This window comes from Callorhinus ursinus, unplaced genomic scaffold, assembly GCF_003265705.2.
Source record: "Callorhinus ursinus isolate GAN/ISIS: 27379988/994484 unplaced genomic scaffold, GSC_fseal_2.0 scaffold28, whole genome shotgun sequence".
NCBI classification, from domain to species: Eukaryota; Metazoa; Chordata; class Mammalia; order Carnivora; family Otariidae; genus Callorhinus; species Callorhinus ursinus.
The window spans coordinates 3,223,330-3,247,556 of record NW_027397090.1 but is presented as its reverse complement, the minus strand read 5'-3'; the positions used below and the strand labels follow the sequence as shown (position 1 = coordinate 3,247,556).

The following is a 24,227-nucleotide window of genomic DNA, read 5'->3' as shown; positions in this document are numbered from 1 at the left end:
AGGGTCATGAGGCCTTCCTGCTCTTCCCCTCCCTCCCCATGCCAACCTAGAGCTTCCTCTCCTCTTGCCCACACCCTGCTTGGCTCTGCTAATCTTGCTTGTCTTCTACAACTCAGCTTGGACATCTCGGCCATTGATCTCTCCCCCAGCCCATACAGTTGGGTCAGGTTATAAAGTACCCTGTGCTCACTTGAAATTGGCTATTTTTCCTATTTTTACAATCACCTATTCTTAACTGGTCTACTCCCCCACCCTGACGGCCTCCCCACTCCTATCCCTCCCTCCACACAGGCACACAAAGCTTCATGTGGTGCTCAGCACTGAGCCTAGCATGCGGTGGAGATGAAGAAATAACTCGAATAAATGCCTTATTTAGATGTGAAGATGCCCCGCTCTTCTGGTAAAATGCTTCTCACAGTGTCTCACTACATATCGGAACTCCATGATCAAAATGCCCTACCAACAAATCACTTTTGTTAACCAGGTCAGCTTTCTTCAAAACAGAATTTAGAAATGTTAGCTGACTCTTAGAGAAATGATATTACAAAGAAGCAGTTGCTCTAACACAAGTTACCTCAGCAATATAAAGCTCCTCCCTGATACTGGGAGCAACCGAGGGTGGGCATGGCTAAGCCAGGACGAGGTTCTTCTAAAGGGCAGGGAGGAGAAGTGGACAACTGTTGGTCTTCAGAATTGAAGCCAGTCTCGAGTGCAAGGGGCAATGGCTTCTGCAGATGGCCAAGTAATGGCACTCTGGGCCCGGGCCCCTACAACCCTGCCCACCCCCCACCTCACCAGCTCTGCACCACCTGTATTTATCCTTTGTGGAGATGAAGCTGAGGGTGCCTCCCTGCCCTACCCCCTATCCAAGGAAATAGGCTCACAAGGCTTCCTCTCCCCCGACAGGGCGATGCAATGGGTGCACTGACTTAGTTTTATTTCCTTCCCCTCAGACGTTTAAGAGCCTACAGGCTCTGGCACCAGAAATATGAATAGGAGCCTACAGAGATACTCTTCCAACTGCTGCTCAAGCAATTAAATTTGCTGATCCACAGGGTGTGGTAGAGGATTGGAAGTCTGACTTCTCTAGAGCTGGGCTCAGCCAAGTTTTTCTCTAAAGGGCCAGACACTAAACATGTTAGGCTTTGCAGCCCGTACAGTCTCTGTGGCAACTACTCAACTCTGTCTGAGCACAAAAGCAGCCATAATGAATATGTAAATGTAGGGGTGTGGCTGCTTTCCAATAAAACTTTAGGTACCAAAATAGGTGGCAGACTGGGCTGGACCTGGAGGTGACAGTTTGCTGAGTCCTGCGAAAACAACTTGAATAAAATTTCATTTCTCAAAGTTAGATATATATATATATATATTTAAAATTGTGAAACTTTAATGTTTTGTGCAAGTGGCACCCCCAGATATGGTTGTGTGAGTATAAAGAGTTTAAGATGACATATAGTTTGGGGCTTTATTTATCAAAATGTTAAATGTAGATAGCTTTTGACCAGCTATTCCAATGATAAGAATACACTGAGCAGAATATTCACAGATGTACACCATGATATATGTAAAAAGATGTTTACTGTAATAAAAAAAAGGTTTTTTTGAGTAGTATGAATTTGATGGTGCTATAAATAGGAACTAGTTGAAATTTTCCCTAATTACTGCTATCCCAACTGTACTGTTTTCATCTGCCTTCCCCACTTCATGTTATCTCGTCACTTTTGGTCATTAAAACCCAATTCAGTTTAGAACTGCTAATTTCTCATCTTAAAATCTTATGTCTTTCACTCTCCTAGTGGTACTGGCCAAAGCTAAGTCTCAGGGAACTCGGGATAGGGAGGGCTCTTCCCTCCCTCCTCCTACTCGGATGTTTTAGGCCCAGAGAAGGGGCTGGGTGGATGGGTGCATGCGGTGGGCACTGGGAGAGCCTGGGCTGTCCTACTTCGACTTCCTTCCCCAGACAGGATTCTGGGAGGCAGTTGGTTCTCTCTAAACCCCCAGCCTCTGCTCTCTTGATGAGCTCCTTGAGGGCCCACGGGATCTCCCCACTGCCTTCTCCTCTGGTACCGGAGACCTTGCTTGACTTCATGTCTTCACTCTGTCCTCAGCTCCTGGCACTGTCTCTGGCTGGGGTCGTCTCACCTTGGCTGGCGTATTAGTCTGCTGGGGAGGCTGCCATCACAAAGACCACAGGCTGGGTGCATTAAACAGCACAATGTCCCACAATTCTGGAAACTAGAAGTCCAAGAGCAAAGGGTTAGCCGGGTTGGTTTCTTCTGAGGGCTCTCTCTTTGGCTTGGAGGTGGCCATTTTCTCCCTGTATCTTCACATGGTCTTCACCTTTATGTGTGAATCCTAACCTTCTTCTTTTTTTAAGATTTTATTATTTATTTATTTATTTATTTATTTATTTATGAGAGCGTATGCAAGTGCACAAGTGTATAGGGGGAGGGGCACAGGGAGAGGGACAAGCAGACTCCATGCTGAGTGCTGAGCCCGACGCGGGACTCCCCATCCCATGACACTGAGATCATGACCTGAGCTGAAATCAAGAGTCAGACGCTTAACCGACTGAACCACCCCGGCACCCCCCAATCTCTTCTTATAAGGACATAGATCATATCAGATTAGGGTCCCACCCTTAATGATCTCATTTCAATTTAATCACCTCTTTAAAGACCCCCATCTCCAAATATTAGAGATTAGGACTTCAACATTTGAATTTTTTTGGTAGCAATTAAGCCCATAACAGGTGGGGTGCTACAAAATGACTCAAGTGCACTACTATCAGTCCACACACAGGATACCTGTATCACCCTACCCCACCATGCTGTGACAATGCAGGTCACCCCTGCCACCTTCCTCAGGGCACACACCCAAGTCCACTGCCTATGTAGACGTCCAACTGGGTGTAAGAAGACAATCTCCCTTGTGGAAGGTTTTCTGAATCTCCAGCCATGACTCTCTTGCAGCAACCCTCACTTGGCTTTGGAGGGGCAGAAAGGGACTCACCCCACTATTCCTAACCAATGGTGACTTTTGAAAATTCCCCCACTCTTTCTCCTCCCCAATCTTCTGCTCATATAGGCTGGGGTGATGGCTGAGCTTGGCAAAAGTGGGTCACTTTTTAAGAGGCCTTGGGGGAAGCATCCAACCCGCTGTTGAGAGCATCTTGCCATCTCTTTCTTTGTGATATGGGGTACTTCGCACCATTGTGCCCTTAGCCTTGGGTCCAAGTTGCCCATTCACCGGCTAAAGGAAATTTCTACTTAATTTATTTTTTTTAAATATATACAAGGGCTAATCTAAATGCCCATTAATAGAAGAGTGATTGCATATAGCATGAAATTCGTTATGGCGTATCAATGTAAAAAAAATTTTCTAAACTTATTGACATGGAATGGGACCTCAGATATATTTAAAAAATAAATCAAATCACAACATGGTATGTTTAGAATGATAGCATTTATATAAAGTTATAAACATTTATACATGTTTTGGGGGATAGATAATATCTAGAAGGAACAGAAATATACTATATTAATAGCAGCTACCCAAATGGAGTAGGTACAGGGAGAAAGGGGCTTTTCTGTGTTGTTTTCGTTTTTAAAAACACCAGCATGTGCCACATTTTAAAATAAAGAGGTAATCTAAATATAATTAGATGCTATAACAGTTTCTAGAAATCTTCTCTTGGGCAAAGTCACGTTAACATTAGAAAACGTAAGTGCTCAGTAAGGAGTAATTCAGCTGTTAATCGGTAGCACTGTTACGCTCTCACATCCCACCGCCATATTACCAGGGATCTTAATGTTTTCCAAAATAAAGTGTAGAAAGCAGCAGGCATAAACAAAAACATGGAATGTCAGCATCGCGGAAGAAAGGCCGAGAAGACCAGCCTCCAATCGGCCTCCCATGGTCACATGTCTATCATATTCATTTATCCTCACAAGTCCTTCCAAAGGTCTGATCTGTGCAAGCAGTGGGGGTATGAAAATAAATAAGACAGAGACACGCTGCTTGCTTGTCACGGGAAGTGCTGATTCATCTTTGCAGTAGGTCATTTCACATTTACTTAATTCTACCCCTGTTTTATGGTATCTGACCTCTACCCTCGTCTTTTCACGTTGGCTCCTTTGACTCTTGCTTTGTTTATTTCCCTAGTTTTATTGCTTTTTGTGTTTTAGTCTTGCATTTTGTTTCCTTAAAAGATAAATTTTTTTTTTCTATTTGGGGTTCTGAAAATGTCACTATTTCATTTACGTTCTTTTCCTTAAAGAAAAAGAAAAAAACTTGATTCCACGTTGCATCTCTCTGCCTCCACAAGTCTTTATATTTTTGTGGGGGTTTTGTGGTTTTTTTTTTTTAAGATTTTATTTATTTATTTATTTGAGAGAGAAATCACGAGCAGGGGGGAAGGGTAGAGGGAGAAGCAGAGTCCCCGCCGAGCAGGGAGCCCAATGCGGGGCTCGATCCCAGGACCCCGGAATCACGACCTGAGCCGAAGGCAGAGGCTTAACCGGCTGGGCCACCCAGGCACCCAAGTCTTTATGCTTTTGACATTAACATTGGTTTTGGGTAGCAACCCTCTAAGTCACTGTTGTTTCTGGTTCTCAAATGAAGAAACTGAGGCAGAGAACAGAGACATTTCCTTCTGGATGGGTTGTCAGCTGGTACTATGCTCCCCATAAAATCTCAGGGGGGCAAGAGCACTGCCGGGCAGACTGTACCCAGGGAGCACTTGTTGAATAAATACCTGATGGATGTTCCAGTGTTCTGTACCTTTCGTAACACCAACCTATTTTTATTTTCTGGATTTCCTTCCTGATGGTTCAATGTTTCCTTGCTTTCTTCCAGCATAAAGTTCCTTTATCTTTTCATTCCCACCCCGTCACTGGCTGTGAATTACAACTGAGTCACCTCTCAGACCCCAGTGACCCCGAGAAGCAGGCTGTGGCAAGATAGGGGCAGATTTCTGGAATCCGCTCCCGCAGTCAGCTCCCCACGACCTCAGGCCTGTGACCGATAAGGACACACACTGAAATGGACACACAGGAAGGAACTGTACCCGAGCGTTCCAAACGGTCCCGGTGGTGAAAGAGACACAGAAGGGGCGGTTCCTGTCACTTTTTTAAGCCACTGCTTCCCAAAGCCTGTGCCCGCAGGAGAGATTCCACAGATCTATGCAAAAGGGCTTTGTGCCACGTAAGTTTGGGAAACACCATATATTATATCCTCCTTTTGAGACTTTATAATGCACGTGAACCTGTCATAGATTCTGAGCTATCCTACAGAAAATGAATCTGTTTGATTTTGTTTACCTCACAAAGGTAAACCAAGGAACCTTTCTTTTCCTTTCCTTTCCTTTTCTTTTTAACTCTCTCTCTCTCTCTCAGCCTGTTCACACAGAACAAAATTTCAGAAGCACAGCTCTGAGGCCCACATATCATCCTGGATAGGTAGGCCTCTCCACACATCTTGGACTGCATCTACCAAGAGCCTAGCAGATGCAGCCTCAACTACTCTGTCATAGTTATTCTTCTTCCATATTGGCAGCTAAGGCAGACAGCCTGCGTTTGAGTCCTGGCTCTGACCTTTTGAAAAGTGGGACCTTCATATATATCAATGAAGTATTACTCAGCCATAAAAAAAGAATGACATCTTGCCACTTGCGACAACATGGATGGACCTAGAGAGTATCGAGCTAAGCAAAATAAGTTGGTCAAAGACCGATATCTATGATTTCACTTATATGCAGAATTTAAAAAACAAAACAAATGAACAAAGAAGAAAAGAGACTAATAAAAAACCAGACTCTGAAATACAGAGAACAAACAGGTGTAGTTGACAGAGGTGGGGGAGGGGAGACGACGAGGGAAATAAATAAAGGGGATGAAGAGTACACTTACTGTGATGAGCACTGACTAATGTATGGAAATACTAAATCATTATATTGCATACCTGAAACTAATAAACAATGTATGTTAATTATATTTTAATTAAAAAAAGTGTGACCTTAGGCAAGTTACAGAACTCCTGTGTGCCCCAGTTTCCTTACCTATAAATGGGAAGGTAACACTACTTACATAGGGGGTTGTCAAGATTAAATGAGCTGATTTAGGTAAGGATAGAAAACACTGCTTGGCACATCACAGTTGTTGATGCTACAGAAGGGTTAGAGATTGCTGTTATTATTTCAGTAATTTTGCTAAAAATTATAATAGAAAAGTGGTTTTCAAAAGCAGGTGCCTTGGATCGCAAGAGCATTTTTTTTCCCCAGAAATAGAAAAATCGATCCTAAAATTCACGTGGAATTTCAAGAAACATCAAATAGTCAAAACAATCTTGAAAAAGAAGAACAAAGTTGCAGGTCTCACATCTCTGACTTCAACACTTATTACAAAGCTGTAGTAATAAGAGCAGTATGGTGCCAACACAAAGACAGAAATAGAAACCAATGGACCAGATAAGAGAACCCAGAAATACACCCACGCATCTATGATCAAATGATTTTCTTAAATCTTATTTTTAAGTAATCTCTACACAACACCCAAGGGGGGCTCAAACTCACAACCCCAAGATCAAGAGTCGCATGCCCTACTGACTGAGCCAGACACCCCTGGTCAAATGATTTTTGACAGGAATAACAAGACCACACAACAGGGAAAGGACGGTCTCATCAACGAATGGTGCTGGGAAAACTGGAGATCCACAAGCAAAAGAATGAAGATGGCCCCCTACTTTATACCACATACAAAAATTAACTCAAAAGTGATTAAGAACCTAAGTGTAAAGCCCTAAACCTATAAAACTCCCAGAAGAAAACATAGGGGGAAAAGCTTCATGACATTGGGTTTGGCAACAATTTCTTGGGTACGCCACCAAAAGCGCAGGCAACAAAAGCAAAACTAGATAGATGGGACTAAATCGCACTGGAGGAGGAGTTGGCTGCAAACTCAACGCCTCAGTTGCAGCTGCAGAATCCTGAATCCCCGCCCCAGCCTCCTGTTCTCTTTTCCTCCACCTTGCCAATGGTTAGGGTGTAACAGATCCATGTTAGCCGACCTCTTGGTGGTGGGAAAGTTCCAGATCACATCTAAGGTTTCAATGTCTTTGAAGATTCTGATCCCTTAGATCCCAAATTCAAAGCTGAAAAGAACCTCTTCCAGAACTCCATCCCCAATCTCAACCTCCTGCAAGGAATTTCTCCATAGATTTCCAGACCAGTTCAAATAAATAGGGGGGCAACTTATCATGGTGGGGTCAAAGGTATCAACCCCATTTCTTCATCCACAGATTGAGTTTGATAGAGGAGATAATGTGAGACCTCAAAGAGATAATGAGTAAAGTGTGTGGCAATAATTCTATAATATTACTTAATATTACTCATATTACATTATATTTAAATCACTCTTAATAGTATTAGAAGATCTGGGGCTAAACCAAGCCTCCCATAGTCACTATGAGTCTCCAAGATGGTCATGAAACCCCTGAAGTGACCCTTAGACTCAAGACGGAAGCATGACAAATGAAGTGTGGGGGGGGGCAGTCACTAATCATGGAATCAACAGGAATCCTCAGCACATCCACTATCACGTTCCTAAGGTAACTGTTATGGGCTGGATTTTGTCCTCCAGAAGTCATATTTTGAAATTCTAACCCCCAGTACCTCAGAATGGAGTGTATTTGGAAATAAGTTCTTTAAAGAGGTAATGAAATTAACATACCTCAGAATGGAGTGTATTTGGAAATAAGTTCTTTAAAGAGGTAATGAAATTAAAAACCAACCCTACTCATACCTTGATCCTGGACTTCGAGCATCCAGAATTGAGAAAAAATAAATAAAATTGTGTTGTTTAAGTCACACAGTTTATGATGCTTTGTGATGGCAGCTCGAGCAAACGAATATAGTATGTGATCTCCCCGACTGGCACACCTAGTTTCAAGGAGAATCTTAGCTCTGGAAAGGCATATCAGCTCTTCCATTCATCCCTTCTCCTAGAAAGCCCTTCTACTGTTGCCTGACAGATTTAGAGGGAAAGAGAGAAGCCCCCTAGAGACTGAGACAAAGAAACCATCACCTTTACTTACACATGTCCCACTGCATTGTATAATTACATTCCATGAAACTAATTTACGGGACTTGATTAATTTCATACTCTCCTGAGGGATGTATTCAGCTATCATATAGCTATGCCAACTTCACAGGGAGATCTGAGGCATTTAGCTATGTCTTTATTGTGAAATGTACACAGCTATTTGGGGAGAAAATGTGCTTATGCTTTTGAATAATTGTTCACAGAATTATAGCATTACATGGGATTCCCAAACTCTGTCTGGTCTATCACTCCCCATTTCCTAGTTACCATGCTAGTGAATAACAGTTAGTACTGGGAAATAAAATTAACAGCCTAAGACCAGTCACTGACCCATCGAGCTAGTCTGAACCAAGCCTTGAGCTTATACACTGGTAAGTACACGAAAAATGTGGTGACAGCCTTTTTATGCCAAATCTTGTCTCAGGCCTTCTATCAAGGACATGATCTTTGATCATCCCTGAACTTAGTCTAAGGCACAGAGAAAACCTCCCTACGGCCAGCCCGGGGATGGGGTTTTGCTCCATCCCAAGCTTTCTGTTTTTCATTTATCAATACTAGCCTTCCCATGGACCAAAAATCTCCAGCGGTCCTCTCATCTCCATGTTACCTGCCCTCCTAACCTACCTCTTGCACAGCTGCTCTCTTGAGGTTGCACCAGGTTGGCTTCACGCCTGTTTTATTTTAGGAAGCGCTATTTCCAAACTCCCAATATCATCAACCCTTCCTGGGTATTTCTGGGAGTTGGATGTAGAAAAAAGTATTTGCTAAGTAACGTTTTTATTCCTCTTTTTTTTTTTTTTAAAGATTTTATTTATTTATTTGACAGAGAGAGACAGTGAGAGAAAAAGGAACACAAGCAGGGGGAGTGGGAGAGGGAGAGGCAGGCTTCCCGCCGAGCAGGGAGCCCGATGCGGGGCTCGATCCCAGGACCCTGGGACCATGACCTGAGCCGAAGGCAGACGCTTAATGGCTGAGCCACCCAGGTGCCCCTTTTATTCCTCTTTGAATAAAAGGTTCCCTTGCTTCATGGGCAGTGGTGGCTTTCTAAATGGGGCTTCCGTGTTGGGTTTGGACAACCCTATATCCTGCTTGGGAAGCCTGCGCTCCTTTCTGAATTTCTGGACTGGAAGGGACTTTGAGAGATCTCTGCGTGCAGGCAAAACTATACCTAAACATTCCGATTATCCACCTGAGGTTTCCAAACTAGCTTCCCACAAGCTTTGACAGAGGTAGCTTCTCCAGTACTCAAGTTTATTTATCCGGCTACTTTTTCGGGTAGGAGTTCAATAAACATTTCAGTCCTAGAACCATACGGAAAGCATTAAACTAGTCTGGAGGAGGGTACATTACAAAAAGAATGGTTCAGACACACATTTTGCCCTTATTAAAGAATTTAAAATCTAAGTGGATAGAGAAGAAAAGACACACACCAGGTTCACACACAACAGCACAAGTAGAGTCAAATGCCACAAGAGGTAATCGTGAATTTCAGAGGCCGGAGTAGCACCTCCGACCAAGGGCACAGAGTCCACGAACCTAGAAGCTCCAGATAAGAGGTAGTGTTTGGGCTGGACCTGGTTGATGGGCTGGGGGGGGGGAGGGATAGATTACATCTGAGCACCCCTGTTCCCTTTGTCCTCAGCCCTCAAATCCACAATCAGGATTTATTCTGTTCTTTCTCTGAGTCAGAATCTTCTCGGAGCTTGTCAGGGGCTCCACTGGGCCTGATTCCTGTCTTCAAACTGGGAGTTCTCCTTGTAAGATTAGAGTTGGCCACTGCCCCGCAGGGAAGAGGATGACGAGAGGAAAATGTCACCATCCCCTTCACATCCCAGCCCAGTAGGGACACCTCAGCAGAGGCAGAGACTTGCAGGCCTGTGCTCTTGGCAACAGTGGCTAAGTGGCTACGTGTAGTCATAGAGACCACGGGCCAGCACGGGACCAGGACTTCATGCTGACTAATCAGATGTGGATTTAGCTTTCTGCAAGTGCTTCTGCCCAAGCTGGCTCGATCTTGTTCGGATGGGGGGCATTCACACTTTCTTCACCATGCTTACGTCAGCTTGTGTCAAGCACAGCAAAGCTACAGGTTCTCAGTCATGGGGAATGCAATGGTAACCTCTCACCGGATGTGCCCACTCTTCTCCAGGCCCCTCTCCCTCAATTTGCATGCACTCTACCTCTCTTCCATGTCTGTCCTTCTGGGATTGCCTCCCTTCTTTCTGCCCCAGGTAGAGTTCCAGCCTCTGTGATGTCTCAGGTGGACAACCACCTCCCACCCTGCCTCCCGTCTCTCCCACACCAATGCTAGTCCATTGCCAATCAAAACACCCAGCTCAGAAAACTCCGGCTTCCCACTGCCGATACACATAATACCAACTTCTATGTTTCACCCGCAGGGCTCTCCAGCATTTAGATCAATTCCCCCATGGGTCCCCTAATGCTCTACTTTGCAGACAAAATGAGCTCCCAGTTCCCCAAGTCTTGCTGACAGCTCTCCTACCTCTACAGCTTGGTTTATATTCCCTTCTGCTGAAGTGCTCCTTCCCCCGACTACTGAATCTACTTTACCCGTGAAACCTGTACTTGCTCCTTTACAACCAAGGAGAAAGGCCAAGGCCCTCCCACCTTTAAGGGCCCAGAGCTCCGTGGTTATACCTCTTATGGAATTGATTTCACTCTACACATCGCAAGCCATTTGTTTTCTCCTTCTCCCCACTAGAGTGAGGGTTGCATCTTGACTACTTTCACTTCACCTGCAGTCCTTAGGGGTAGCATCTTGTCCATAATAAATGCACAAGCTCTGAGAGTGGTGTTCAGTTACACTTCCCCCTAATTTTTTTTCACCTTTCCCCCAAATTTTTAAGGGTTGGAAAGGAATTAGGAAACGCCACCTTATCCTTAAAATAGAAGACTGCTAGATTTTTTTTTAAGCCCTGAGAACTTCAAATGCATGGACTAGATTTTGCTAGAGGCTTTTGATAAGGCTCAGAGGAAAGAGCACAAGATCTAAATATAAGTATTCCAATTAAAAAAATAGTAATAATAAAAACAAGAGCTAGGCCTCTTGGTCCTGATCTCAGTCCAGCCACTGACTGTGACCTTGAGCCAATCCCTCACTGTAACCGGGGCTTTTTTTTTTTTTTTTTCTTTTTTGCCTGTAAACTGAAGAAGTGAGTGAAAATGAATTCTAAGATTTATTTCAGTTTCTATTACCCTAGCAGTTGAAACTCAGGATGTAAGAATAATACAGAGAATCAGGAAACCATCAAAAGAGTAGGCAAATGGCTTCCTGGAGCCCTCAAATGATAATGGTGCTCAGACAGGGAGCATCCACTCCTCCTCTTCTCCTGCACCCCTCTTGCACACCTATCTCCCCAAACCCCCACGATCCCTGCCATTATTAATGCAGAAGGACCTGCATCCACATGTTCTTTGTCAACTCTGAGGCAGACCGGGTATCAGGGACAGATTCTGCCCCTCACTGCTTTTCCCTCTGCCCCTTCTTCCCCTTCCCCTCTTCCCCAGCTATACTATTAACTGGACTTGGTAAAGAATTGAGAACCCATCCCAAATTCAAATACTATTCTAGCACAAAGTTGGTTCCTATAAAGCCTCTATTTACAAGATCTTGGCTCGTCAAACAAAGGGCAAGCAATTCCAGACTTGGTAAAAAGAAAAAAAAAAAAAAAAGCTTTTATTTGCTCTGGGTGACCTCAGGCTTTCCTATCATAAACTATATCGAGTACTTGAACCTACCGGCAAACCCCACACCTTGTGTTCTCGCTAGCTAGGAAGTATGAAGTCTAAAGGTCAAGGAATTATGATCCTTTAATAAGAGATTCAACCTTTCCCTAGTACAGAGCTATTCAAGAATGAAAAACCAAAAGGAATGTAAAAGAAAATGCACTGGGATATACCAAAGAGAGCCCTCACAACGGAAAAAAGTTAATTGGCTTCTGGTTAATAGGAAGGAGACTCTGGCTTATTATCCTTAAGTACCTTTGAAGCCTTACACCTTATTTTGGACATAAAGGTTACTTTGAGTTACAAAGCAAAATCTCCTGGGATGTTTAGGTACGGACAAGTGCGAGGGACAACAGGCTCATCTTGTTTTATCCATCTTTGAGTTGCAAAGCAAGGTTCAAGCCATTTTAAAGTACAGGGCTTTCACTGTCCTGAATATGTGTAATTTACCAGTAAGGACAGGGTTTTCCTCCCAGATAAGAAGTCTCTTATCAATTAAGAGAAATTTCATGGGTCATTTTTTTTTATTACCAGGAATTTTAATTAATGATTCCAGATTTCACTTTCTGCAAATATGATCAATTAAGATTTTAAGAAAACTTTCATCAAATTGAACATTTTGAAGTGGTGTCTCATTCAGTGGCAGCTCCCATTTCTCTCTGTGGCTTGGGGCAGCCATCCGGGAGGAAACAAGCCTGGAAGCTGGGCTCGCTCACAAGGCAGTTTGCATAAGACTGACACCACGTCAAGAGTTCAGATGAAAGAAGGGGGCGGTTTACACAGATGCTGTCCCTCTCCCTTGAATCACCAAGACCAACCAGTACTCTGATCTCAGGAAGAATCATACTTTAAATCCCTCCCAGGTGGGAGTCTAGTTTTGTTTTTTTGGTTTCCACAGAGGAATTTAATAATCCATGTATTTCTTGTTTGAAACTGACCAGGTGGTCATTTTGTTTTAGTTTCTCACATAACTTAGCATCTCAGTGAAATAGCAATATTCTGTCCATAGCGTATTTTATCTCCAGATTTTGAAAAGGTGGGAGAGAACAACCCAAGTCCCTTTTTGAGGATGACCTATTTCTGCAGCTTAGAACTTAGATAAGATTTAAAGATTACAAGATTCATTCAAAAAAAAAAAAAAAGAAAGGAGAAATGTATGTTACGAGCTTCGGCAACTATAAGCAGTAATACAAGAAATAAAAATGCCACTGTACCAGGGCCGCTCCTCTTGTTAAACAGACACTGGAATATCCATTAGGCAAGAGTCCTAAACGGTTTCCAAACTGTCACTTCCTTCGATTTTCTATCTCTATTTTCATCATAGACAGAAAGGAAGACAAAATGTTTAGAGCTGTTCAGAGCCTGTGTTCCCTAAATTACCTGATCGCCAAGGGAGGGGCAGGGGATAGCCGTCAAAGACCACAAGCCTTCCCAGTCTGAGTTGATACAGAATGAAACGCAGCTACCAGCTATCACTGGCGAGGGGCTGGGCAGAACCCCCCATCCTCTCCTCCTCTTCCTCCTCTCTCCCCCTCGAACTTCCCAGCAGCAATCGACCGGTCCGCGAGAACGACACTCTCCATTGCGATCTGGCCTCCGGACACCCGATCCTCCCAGAGCCGCACCGGGACCCACCTACCTCCTGAGGATGCGAGGAGGCTGGCTACCCGCAGGGCGAGAAGGATGCTCGGTTGCAGCTCCTCAGCATCCCCCTTCCGGAGCGGTTAACTGGGAATACACATTCGCCTCCATTTTCTGGTCACGTGATCACTGGCACATCTAAATAAGGATGATCACCTGCCTCCCAGATCGCCCAGTGAACCGGCCGCCACCGGTGCTCTCCGGCTGGGGGATGGAGCCCGGGCTGCGCCGAGTTTCGTTTGGGAACATAAAATACTCTTTCATCCAGGTTGTGGAGTCTGAGAAGCCCCCTTGACTTTCGTGTCTGCTCGGAAAAACTGCTCCCTCCCCTGTTCCTGAGTGAGGTTGGATGTGAATGGGCTCAAAGCACAGGCTGGAAGGAATCTAGTTCCCCTGAAACATCTTTAAAAAAAAAAAAAAAAAATCCCGTAGCTTCACAGAACACGCAGTAAGATGGCATCGTGATTATTTTCTTCACATGGGCAGTGGTTAAGACGGTAACAAAATGGACTTTGGGAGCATGGTGAGATACATAAACAAGGCCAGCTGGAGGTTCCAGAGAAGGTTATGATTGCACAAAATCATGGCTATTGGAAGACAGAGGCGTGGGGCCATAAAGCATGCGGACTCTGCAGTCAGAGGTCCTAGAGTTTGAATCTAACTTCTACTATTTATTAGCAAGTTCCGGCCAGTTACTAAAGTGCCTGGTGCCTCAGACCACCAACTCACAGGTGGATAATAATAATACTGGCACTTTAAAGAACGATAAATCTAGGTAGAAATCTTAAAGAGTCTAGATTAAAATCAACTCACAGTAACTGTTAGCTACTAATACCGTTATTAATTCTTAAAACATTTACAGAAATATTTGACATAGTTAAGGTAAATGAAATAGGAATGAAAAGTTTACATGCTAGGCATGCATTCGTTTGTTTGCTCTTCAAAGAAAAAAAAAATTTTGTCAGACAAACCAAAAACTTCTGATCACCATCAGGCAAAATGTCAATGCAAAAAGTAGCTATGGGTACCGTCCTCAGAACTGGATTGCTCAGAGTTCCATGTTACCTAACTTTTTAGTTTTTTTGGTGGGGGCGGGGCTGGGGGGAAGGGGGCTATGATAGGGAGATAGGGCACTTTTAGGTACTCTTCCAATTGATCTACCACTAACAAAATAGGAAAGTGAATTACTCAGCAGAGGACCTGGTCATGGTTAAGTACTTAAGAAATATTAGCTCCTGTTCTTAAAATGAAGGGCATTTCTTTCCTCGCCATGGCTGTTGGGGGTGGTGGGAGGGCAGCGAGGAAGAGGAAGAAGCAAATTTTTTATATCTTTATTTAAACTAAAAGCCTACAGTCGGCGCCTGGGTGGCTCAGTTGGTTAAACATCCGATTCTTGATTTCGGCTCAGGTCATGGTCTCAGGGGCCGTGAGATCAAGCCCCACTTGGGGTTCTGAGTCTGCTGGTTCCCTCTCCCTCTACTCTTCACCCCCCACCCCCACTAGCACTCTCTGTCTCTCTCTCTCTCAAATAAATAAATAAAATCTTAAAAAAAATAAACTAAAAGCCTACAAAATTCCTCAAAATTATGAGCAGTTATTAAATAATTTCTCATGTGCCATCTACCTTTCGGCCACGGAGGAGACCTAAGAGGGGGCGGGCATGAGGAAGGTGTGACTTTGGCAGAGTTACTGACTGGCAGAGGTTCAGCAAAAGCCAAAACCGTCAGGGAAGCATGGATGGCTTTAGAGCTTGTGTCCTGGGTGTCCAGGTTGAAGGCTAAAAATGGGGATCTCATCTTTGAGAAGTGCTGGCTCATTAGAAGGAGTTCCTCTTATCAGCTGGGAAAAGAAGCCACTGAGGGTACAGAAAGAGGAGTTAAGTGTGGTAGAACAGACACTGTAACTAAATCTATTTTATAATCTGTTTTAAAAGTCAGCTGATAGGGATATTAAGTCATCAGTTCAATCACAGATACCTTTAAAAATTTAAGGGGCACTTCACTAAATGGGGGAAATGTGGACATCTGTTTTCAGCAATGATATTTCCTTTTGTCTTGTAGGATGTTGTCTCAGACTGTGCCAGGGCAAAAGAGCCCTAACTCAGAGTCACCTGGGCACTTGAGTAAGTGTATTGTTTTATTCATTGTGTTGAAGCAGTTACAATTATTAAAAAAAAAAAAAGGAAAATAATTACTGCTTAAATGCAAGAAGTAGCATCCTGATCATTATATAAATGAAAAGGGTGTGGCAGATATCAAATTCTCCAGGGGAGTTTCAGTTATGCTTTGAGAGCCCAATACATCCAAATCATTATTTAATAAATTAAGGTTAAAAAATAAGAATAAAAAAGGTCTTTGAAGATATGTATTGTCAACTGCTATGTGAGTTGATAGTATGACAGATGACTAAGCAGAAGTATTTTTCTTCTCTGGACAAACTGGTATAGGCAAAGTTGACAGGTGCGCCTGCTTTTCTCCATGAGGCTGAGGGAAGTGGATAAACAGCACGTTAGGAAACTGAACGCTTATATGAATCTTGGAGGAATTGTATACCAGGAGAAGTACGAGGACACTAAAGATAGGTAATTATGGCCTCAATTTCAAAAGAAGAGGAAAGATGGATTTTGCAACATCTGAAAAGATGCATATTCCTATTATGAACTGAGTGTTTGTGTCCCCCCACCAAATTCATCTGTTGAAACCCTAACCCCACCCCATGTGATAGTGTTAGGAGGTGGGGCTTTGGGGAAATAATTAGGATTCGATGAGGTCATGAGGGTGGAGCCCTCATGAGTGGAATTAGTGCCCTTCTGAAAGGACCCCAGAGAGCTTTCTCGCTCTTTCCGCTTCTATGTGAGGGTACAATGAGAAGTTGGCAGTCTGCAACCAAGGAGGACTCTCATCAGAACTTGACCTTCCTGGCACCCTGATTTCAGATTTCTAGCCTCCAAAGCCGTGAGAAGTAAATTTCTCTTGTCTATAAGCCACCTAATCTATGGGAATTTGTTATAGCCTGAACTAAGTCACTCCCAAACTACATTTACCACGTGTCCCTTGGAAAAGGAAGTAGCAAACATCAGAAATGAGCCGTTTCATTAAAAGCAAATTATGTTGGAACAACTTGGCTTTCTTTGCCATTCATTCAGTCAGGTGTATTTCTGGGGCGCCTACTATGTGGCAACTGCTTTCCTGGAGAGTACATTCTCACATGTGGAGACAGACAGAACAAAATCCACTAAACAAATAAACAGAAGGGGGCACCTGGGTGGCTCCGATGGCTAAGTGTCTGCCTTTGGCTCAGGTCATGATCTCCAGGTCTAGGGATCAAGCCCCATATCAGGCTCCCAGCTCAGCAGGGAGCCTGCTTCTCCCTCTCCCTCTGCCTCTCCCCCTGCTTGTGCTCTCTCTCTCTCTCAAATGAATAAATAAAATCTTTAAAAAAACAACGACAAATAAACAGAAGAAAATAAAACAGGGCAGTGGGAAGAGCAGGGTTCTCAACCTTGGCAATACTGACACTTAGGGCTAGATAAGCCTTTGCTGTGAGGGGCTCTCTTGTGTGTTGTAGGGTATGCAGCAGCATCTGAGGCCCTCATCCATTAGATGCCAGGAGCATCTGCCCCAGGGTGACATTGTGTGTACAGAAGAAAGAGCTCTCTGGGGAGGCATGAGTTATAAGAATAAGCCAGCCCTGGGTGGGGCTGGCTGACGGTAACGGGGCTGAGAGGCTGTTCACAGAGCAAGTGAAGATGAATGACAGAGGACTTGGATCTCAGTTAAAGGACAGTATTCCAGTTACTGAACTTTCAGCAAGTGGACCTTTTGAAAGTCATGATCTTCTTCGAAAAGGCCTTCCTTGTGTGAAAAATGAACTTTTGCCCAGTCATTCTCTTGAAATATCAGAAAAAAATTTCCAGCTCAACCAAGATAAAATGAATTTTTCCACACTAAGAAACATCCAGGGTCTGTTTGCTCCACTAAAATTACAAATGGAGTTCAAGGCAGTGCAGCAGGTACAGCGTCTTCCATTTCTTCCAAGCTCAAACCTTTCACTGGATATTTTGAGGGGTAATGATGAGACTATTGGATTTGAAGATATTCTTAATGACCCATCACAAAGTGAACTAATGGGAGAACCACACTTGATGGTGGAATATAAACTCGGTTTACTGTAATCTGTTGTGCTGTTCATGAAAATAGAGGGGCTGCATGTTGTTTATAGTCATCTTTTTACTAGAATTTGATGTACATTAAAAGTACTGACACATGAGAGTTTTTGCCTAAAAAAAAATAAAAAATAAGAATAAGCGAGCCCTGGGACACCTGGGTGGGTCAGTTGGTTAAGCAACTGCCTTCAGCTCAGGTCAAGATCCCAGAGTCCCAGGATCGAGTCCTGCATTGGGCTTCCTGTTCAGCAGGGAGTCTGCTTCTCCCTCTGACCCTATCCCCTCTTGTGCTCTTGCTCTCTCTCAAATAAATAAAAATCTTAAAAAAAAAAAAACATCTTCTCTAAAAAAAAAAAAAAAAAAAAAAGAATAAGCCAGCATGTCAAAAGAAGTCTAGACAGAGAGTACAGATGGTGCCAAATCACTGAATTGGAAATGGTCTGGTGTGCAAGCCTGATGGAAAGAGTACTCTCAGCGACCAGAAATGTAAGCAGCAACTAGGACACATGGGGCCTTACAGGTGATAGTAAAGAATCAGAATTGTGTTCCAAAATGACATTGGACGGTTTGAAGAAAGTGGGTGGTGAAAGGAAGATATTTACATTTGAAAGGCCTCACTCAAGCCTGTGGTGGAGTATGGATCGTAGGAGCAGGTTGACAGGAGGGGATACGAGTGTAGTTGAAGGATCCACGTGGGCCAGCCAGGGCAGGGCTGCCATGTGAGTTTGAGTGGAGTGTGTGTGTGTGTGTGTGCGTGCGTGTGTGCTGGACTGATTGGGTCCTGGGGCTCTGGAAGGTCATTATACTCAGCCAGATCATCATAAGAAGTTGAGAAGAAGGCCATGTCCAATAATGTTAGATGAAAGATCCAGGTCTGACAAGTCATTCCAGTCTCCAAGTTCTCTCTTGGACTGGAATTGTTAGTTAGCAGTAGGGAAACGTGAGCATGATGGAACTGTAGGAACGTGTAGTGTGCTATGGAGGTGCTGACCGAAGTACACAGTAATTGGTGTTCAGGGGCAAAAGTAGCGGCCTCTGAGATAAATAGAAAGAACATGAAGCATACTGGCAGGAAGAAAACCAGTATAGCAAAATTAATATCAAGAAAACAAAGATGAAAGCAGAATTTAATAAAGTGGAAAATAAAAAACAATAAGAAAAAATCGAAATCAAATCAAATTATCGGGAAATGAACCCATCTTTAGAAAGACTGAAGAAGAAAAAAAAGAAAGAAGATACAAATAAATAATATTAGAGAGAAAAGAATGTAACTGCTGAGTGAAAAAATAATAAGAGAATATATGAACAACTTTATTGTGAAAATTTTGATGAAATGGACAATTTTCTAGAAAACTACCGAATAGCAAAGTTGACACAGGAAGAATAAGAAACTCTGAATAGACCAGTAATCATTAAGAAATCACATTACTGGTAAAAAAAAAAAAAAAAAAAAAAAAAATCTATCCCTCCAAATAAGCAACAGGCACAGATGGGTTCTAGAAATATTACCTAATCCTCATGTATTAGATGATCCCCCTGGATTATATAAATTATTCCAAAGAAGAGAAAAAAGAGAGAAATTTCCCTAGTTTGTTTTATGGTGCCAATGTAACTGTGATTCCCAAACTAGACAAGAGCCAGATGATGAAGGAAAATCACAGGCCAGTGTCATTTATGAAAATTTAAATGATTTTGAACAGTGGAAGGAAAATAGATTCTTCACTAAGGTTTCTAAGATTCACTCATCTAAATGACTTTGCTATCCCCCTTCAATTAATATTTGACTTGAAGCCACAACTTCATGAGTATAACTACTGTTTGTAGCCGTGAGGGAAATAAAGATGTGGACACCCTAACCACAGCCTCGAGTGGCTTCCATCCAGGTATGTTAGTAAGAGAGACTCTAATAAATACAACAAGAGGCAGAATGTGAGGAAGGCCACAAAACAGGTGCAAAGCATAGGAAGATTCAAGAAAGAGGCTTACTTCTGTTTGAAAAGACTGGAGAATGTTTTAGGAAGGAGGGAGGCATTTGGTCTGGGTCTTAAATGAGAAGTAGAATTTCAATGTGCAGAGAATAGGATGGAGGAAGATCGAGGAATTTAAGGTGTTAAGAGCAAAAAGCAAGGGGAAAAAAAAGTCTCATCAGGGGATATATGCATTTATTTATACCTCCACTTTAAGGCAATATTGGTAGATATGTAAAAATCCACCACCACCACGTGACTTAAAAATAGCTGGAAAAGAAAAATAGTGGTAGGATCACATCATGGAGTTAGAACTTGGACAAATATAATGAAATACACATTCCAGAATTCTATACATTTGATACGGGCCAGTGATCCATCTGTGTGTGAAATGAAAGCTTTCAAGGAGCCAACTCCTTGAAAGGATAGACATAAGCAATTATATAAATGTTGTTAATTAAAGGAAATCATGTTCCTTAACAGTCAAGATGGAGCCTGAACTGGACTTGCTCACAAGAACACAGGTATTCTGATTAGAAAATCATGCTTTCAAAGAAAAAAAGAAAGACAAGAAAAGATAGGAAAAGAAAAGAAAACCACGCTCTCAACAACATCCTTGGCACAAGAGATGAGTTTCACTGCGCTGACCTAATGTCTTGCATCAGCGTGAGCCAATGGGAGATAAGAAAAATAATACAAGACAAAGAAACTTTATGGTATCCTCTGCAACATGGGACAAGTACATAGTTCTCTGGTTTGCGCTTAACTCTGGGCAGATTTGGGGACATGTAAAGAAACATCGGCATTACATATTTTTCACTCAATCTTCCATAAATTTTGATTTGGAGTTGATCAACAGATTGAGATAGTTTATGGGAGTGAATTAAAAATATTCCTGCTGGGCCATTACCTAGAACAAAACTCTCTTAGGCTGACAATTAAAAGAAGCCACATCCCTTAACCAACAGTTATGGTTATAACTATAACCAACAGTTATAGCGTCCGGATTTCTTTTGTTGGCACAGCCTGGATTTCTACAAAGCATGATCCAATCCTGGGGTGACTCTTCGACAGCCCTTGTTCTAAGAGAACTCTCCCGTGGATCTTAGAACCAGGTCCTCCAATGCACTGGAGGAATAGTTAACTACCCTGTACGTTTCACAGATCTCGGTACACTTTTCCGAAGCTGAGGTTCCACGGCTTTCTAATTCAGCCAGCTGTGTGGAATAACATCTGGGTGCTGCTTCAGCTTCGCTCTCTTACTTTCTCCCCCTTGCTCTCTGCCCTAGGAGGCTCCCTCCCACTCTGAATTCCACTTGGTTTTGGGGGCCCTGGTGGGAGATCAGAGGGATGAAGTGGGGAGGCAAGGATCTGCTCTCCTCTGGCTTCCTCCCTGTGGGAAGGCCCCTGGCTGGCCGTGCCCCTCAACACTAGGCCACAGCTGTTCTCGGGAAAACTGACGTTCTTGTTCTGGGTTCTGGAAAGCACCCTCTCCTTGCCCGAGGCCTAGGAACGAGAACAGCTGTACTCTTTCTATTCCTGAGCTACTACACTGTTCCTTGTGAGCTCCTCACACTTTGCTTCCATCTTTGCAAATACTCCCTTTATTAAATATTTCTCGCAGTATCCTCATTTGAATGTGTCATCTCTCTCCTGCTGGGTCCCTGACAGACTGACGTATCCTGCTTTTGTAAGCCATGACTTCTTGTCTTTCCTCAAACACCATCAATTGTCATGGAGGTCTTTTTTTTTTTCTTTTTATTCCTGACATCAGTTTTGACATTTCACTATTCCAGCTGGAGAACTACCTTGGATTCTTCCTCAGACTAGAAGCCAACACAACACAAAAGGGCTCCTCTGTGGGTGTTCCTCCCACGGGACAGCCGACTTGTACCACCTCATCTCGGTGTTCATGGCCTTTACTTACAATGAAATCCTTTACCACAAAATACCATGTCTATAAATATTTGGAAAACTTAGCTGTACATTGAGGGGCTTTGATTCCCTCACCCCCCTCTGGTCTCTGGCCACTTGAGTTGGCCCCACAAACCACAGATGGGGAACAGCCCACTGACAGGGCAGTAACCATCACAAATGAGCTGTGGTGTAAAATGTGCATTCAGGCCTGGGAAAGGCTCAGTAGGTCACACGACCGAGTGAAGGCTCAGCGGCGAGTTCTGATTCAGTTATTCTCCAAATAACACTCTGGGAATTTGGGCTATTAAACGCGATGCACTTCTCAATGGGACAATGGGAGAAGAGGAAGAAATACATCACCCTATAGAATACTTTGTAAAAAATGATTGCTTTGGCCTCTGTGTCTTATTGACAAGCACTGGGCTGGAAGGGAGAAGACAGAAGTTCAAGTCTTTATGTTACCACTGTCTCATTTCTGGATGACATTAACGGCTCATTTACTGAGCTGGTTTATCTATGAAGTAGGCATAATAAAACTGGCCCTGCTGCTCTCAGATGGCGATTGGGTGGACCAGATTTATTTGACATCTGTTCTCGGTAAGGCTGGCCAGTAGTGGAGAGGTAACACGGGCTGGTGGGGGGACACGGAAAAAACCCAATTTTTTTTTTCCCAAAAAGGAGACTAAGGCCTGAGTCCAAGTGCAAATTTAAAGAACTTTGAATGATATTTAATTATCGCCACCAAGCCACCAAACGCAGCACATCAAGTGATCAAATATAATTACAAAAATAAATGAACACAGAGTCAATGCCAAGTTTGGTGTTCTAGATTTGGTTCAGGGCAAAGCCAAATAACAGTGAATAAACAAGGGACGGCTGTCGTTTATGGAGTATCAACTTACCTTGGAGAAAAAGCGAATGTTTGGAACTGGGATACAGCCCATCCAAACAGCAAGACCCAGAGAGGGTGTAGTATGTGCTCAAAGAGCCTGATTCTTCTGCTTGTCCAAACATATCGTTACCCAACATCGAGAGAAAGAGTCGACAGATTATTTCTTTACCTGTTTTTCATTTTCAGCATTCACATGGGTTTAAGACCCAATGTACTAATTCCTCAGCTGTAAGTCCCAGACAGAAGAAGTCTGGTTTTAGAGGGTCTTGTGAAAAACCGTATAAGGATTTAATGGGGTCACTTACAGGGAGAAAAGGGAGTTACTTCCCACAGTCTTGTCAGACAGAAAAAAAAGGCCAGTGTCACTAATTTAAAAAGAAAGAATGCACAGAGATGACCATAAGAAGCAGGTTGTGTGCAGTATGACTCTATTGTGTTTGAAGGTCATTTTTATTTTAGGGAGTACCAAATAACTCACCTCACAGGGCTAGAAGCTATAGCTCCACAAATGTAAGGATCAGGTTATTTCTTCCTTTTTTTTAAAGATTTTATGTATTTATTTGAGAGAGAGAGAGAGCAAGCGAGCACAGAGCAAGACTGAGAGGGAGAAGCAGACTCCCTGATGAGCAGAGAGCCCGATGGAGGGCTCGATCCCAGGACCCCGAGATCATGACCTGAGCCGAAGGCAGACGCTTAACCGACTGAGCCACCCAGGTGCCCCTGGATCAGGTTATTTCTAAATACTGTTTCAAAAGCACATGTGCCAGAGCTCCCCCTTGTCCTCCCGCCCTCTGCCTCCCACTGCCCTGCCCCCACCCCTGCGTGTGTCTATAAGAGACCAGACGAGTAGCGTCGGTGTACTTCCTCCTCTTGGAAATTATTTCTTTACCCCACACCCAGAGAAAGTCAATATATTTGTACATTGATCAACCCACTTTTATATAATTTAGATGGTAGTGAGTTTACAAATGTTAATGGTTTCATGTTCACTTAGCATGTAGCTAGTTCAGGCTTTTGAATATAACCTATGATTATTAATATTATTTGTCAACCTGGCTAGGCTATGGCGCCCAGTTATTTGGTTGAACACCAGTCTAGATGTTGCTGGGATGGTATTTTTTTTAGATGTGATTAACACTGAAATCAGCAGACTTTGAGTAAGGCAGATTATCCTCCAGAATGTGGGTGGACCTTGTCTAGTCAGTTGAAGGCCTTAGGAGCAAGGTCTGAAGTTTCTCAAAAAAGAAGGAACTCTCCTCAAGCCTGCAACACAGAGACTCTGCCTGTTTCCAGCCCGCTATCCTGCAGAATTCAGACTCAAGACAGCAACAACTCTTGCTTGAGTTTCTAGCCGGCTGGCCTGTCCTATAGATTTCAGACTCGCCAGCCCCTAAACCTGGGTGAGCCAATTCCAATTTCTTAAAATCATTTCTCTCTCTCTCTCTCTCGATCAAAGATAGATGGATAGCTCCTATTGCTCCTATTGGTTCTGTTTCTCTGGAGAACCCTGACTAGTACATAACCAAATGACCCTTTTTTCACAGGACATTCTTGCAACCATGTCTTACTTAAATGGCCAATTGACACAAACAGTCCTGAGACCGTTCTTCCACCACTGATTAAGACTGGGGTGGCAGGGCGCCTGGGTGGCTCAGTCGTTAAGCATCTGCCTTCGGCTCAGGTCATGATCCCAGGGTCCTGGGATCGAGTCCCACATCAGGCTCCCCGCTCAGCGGGAAGCCTGCTTCTCCCTCTCCCACTCCCCCTGCTTGTGTTCCTGCTCTCCCTGTCTCTCTCTG

At 43.4% G+C, this 24,227-nt stretch overlaps 1 protein-coding gene and 1 pseudogene across 6 annotated transcripts in view; one reads left to right on the top strand and one right to left on the bottom strand.

Annotated features, from left to right (window-relative positions):
* Positions 1-24,227, bottom strand: part of PRUNE2 (prune homolog 2 with BCH domain) — a 258,870-nt gene that overhangs the window by 48,376 nt on the left and 186,267 nt on the right. The window lies entirely within an intron of this gene.
* On the top strand, positions 17,187-17,708 carry LOC112838692 (proteasome maturation protein pseudogene; annotated as a pseudogene).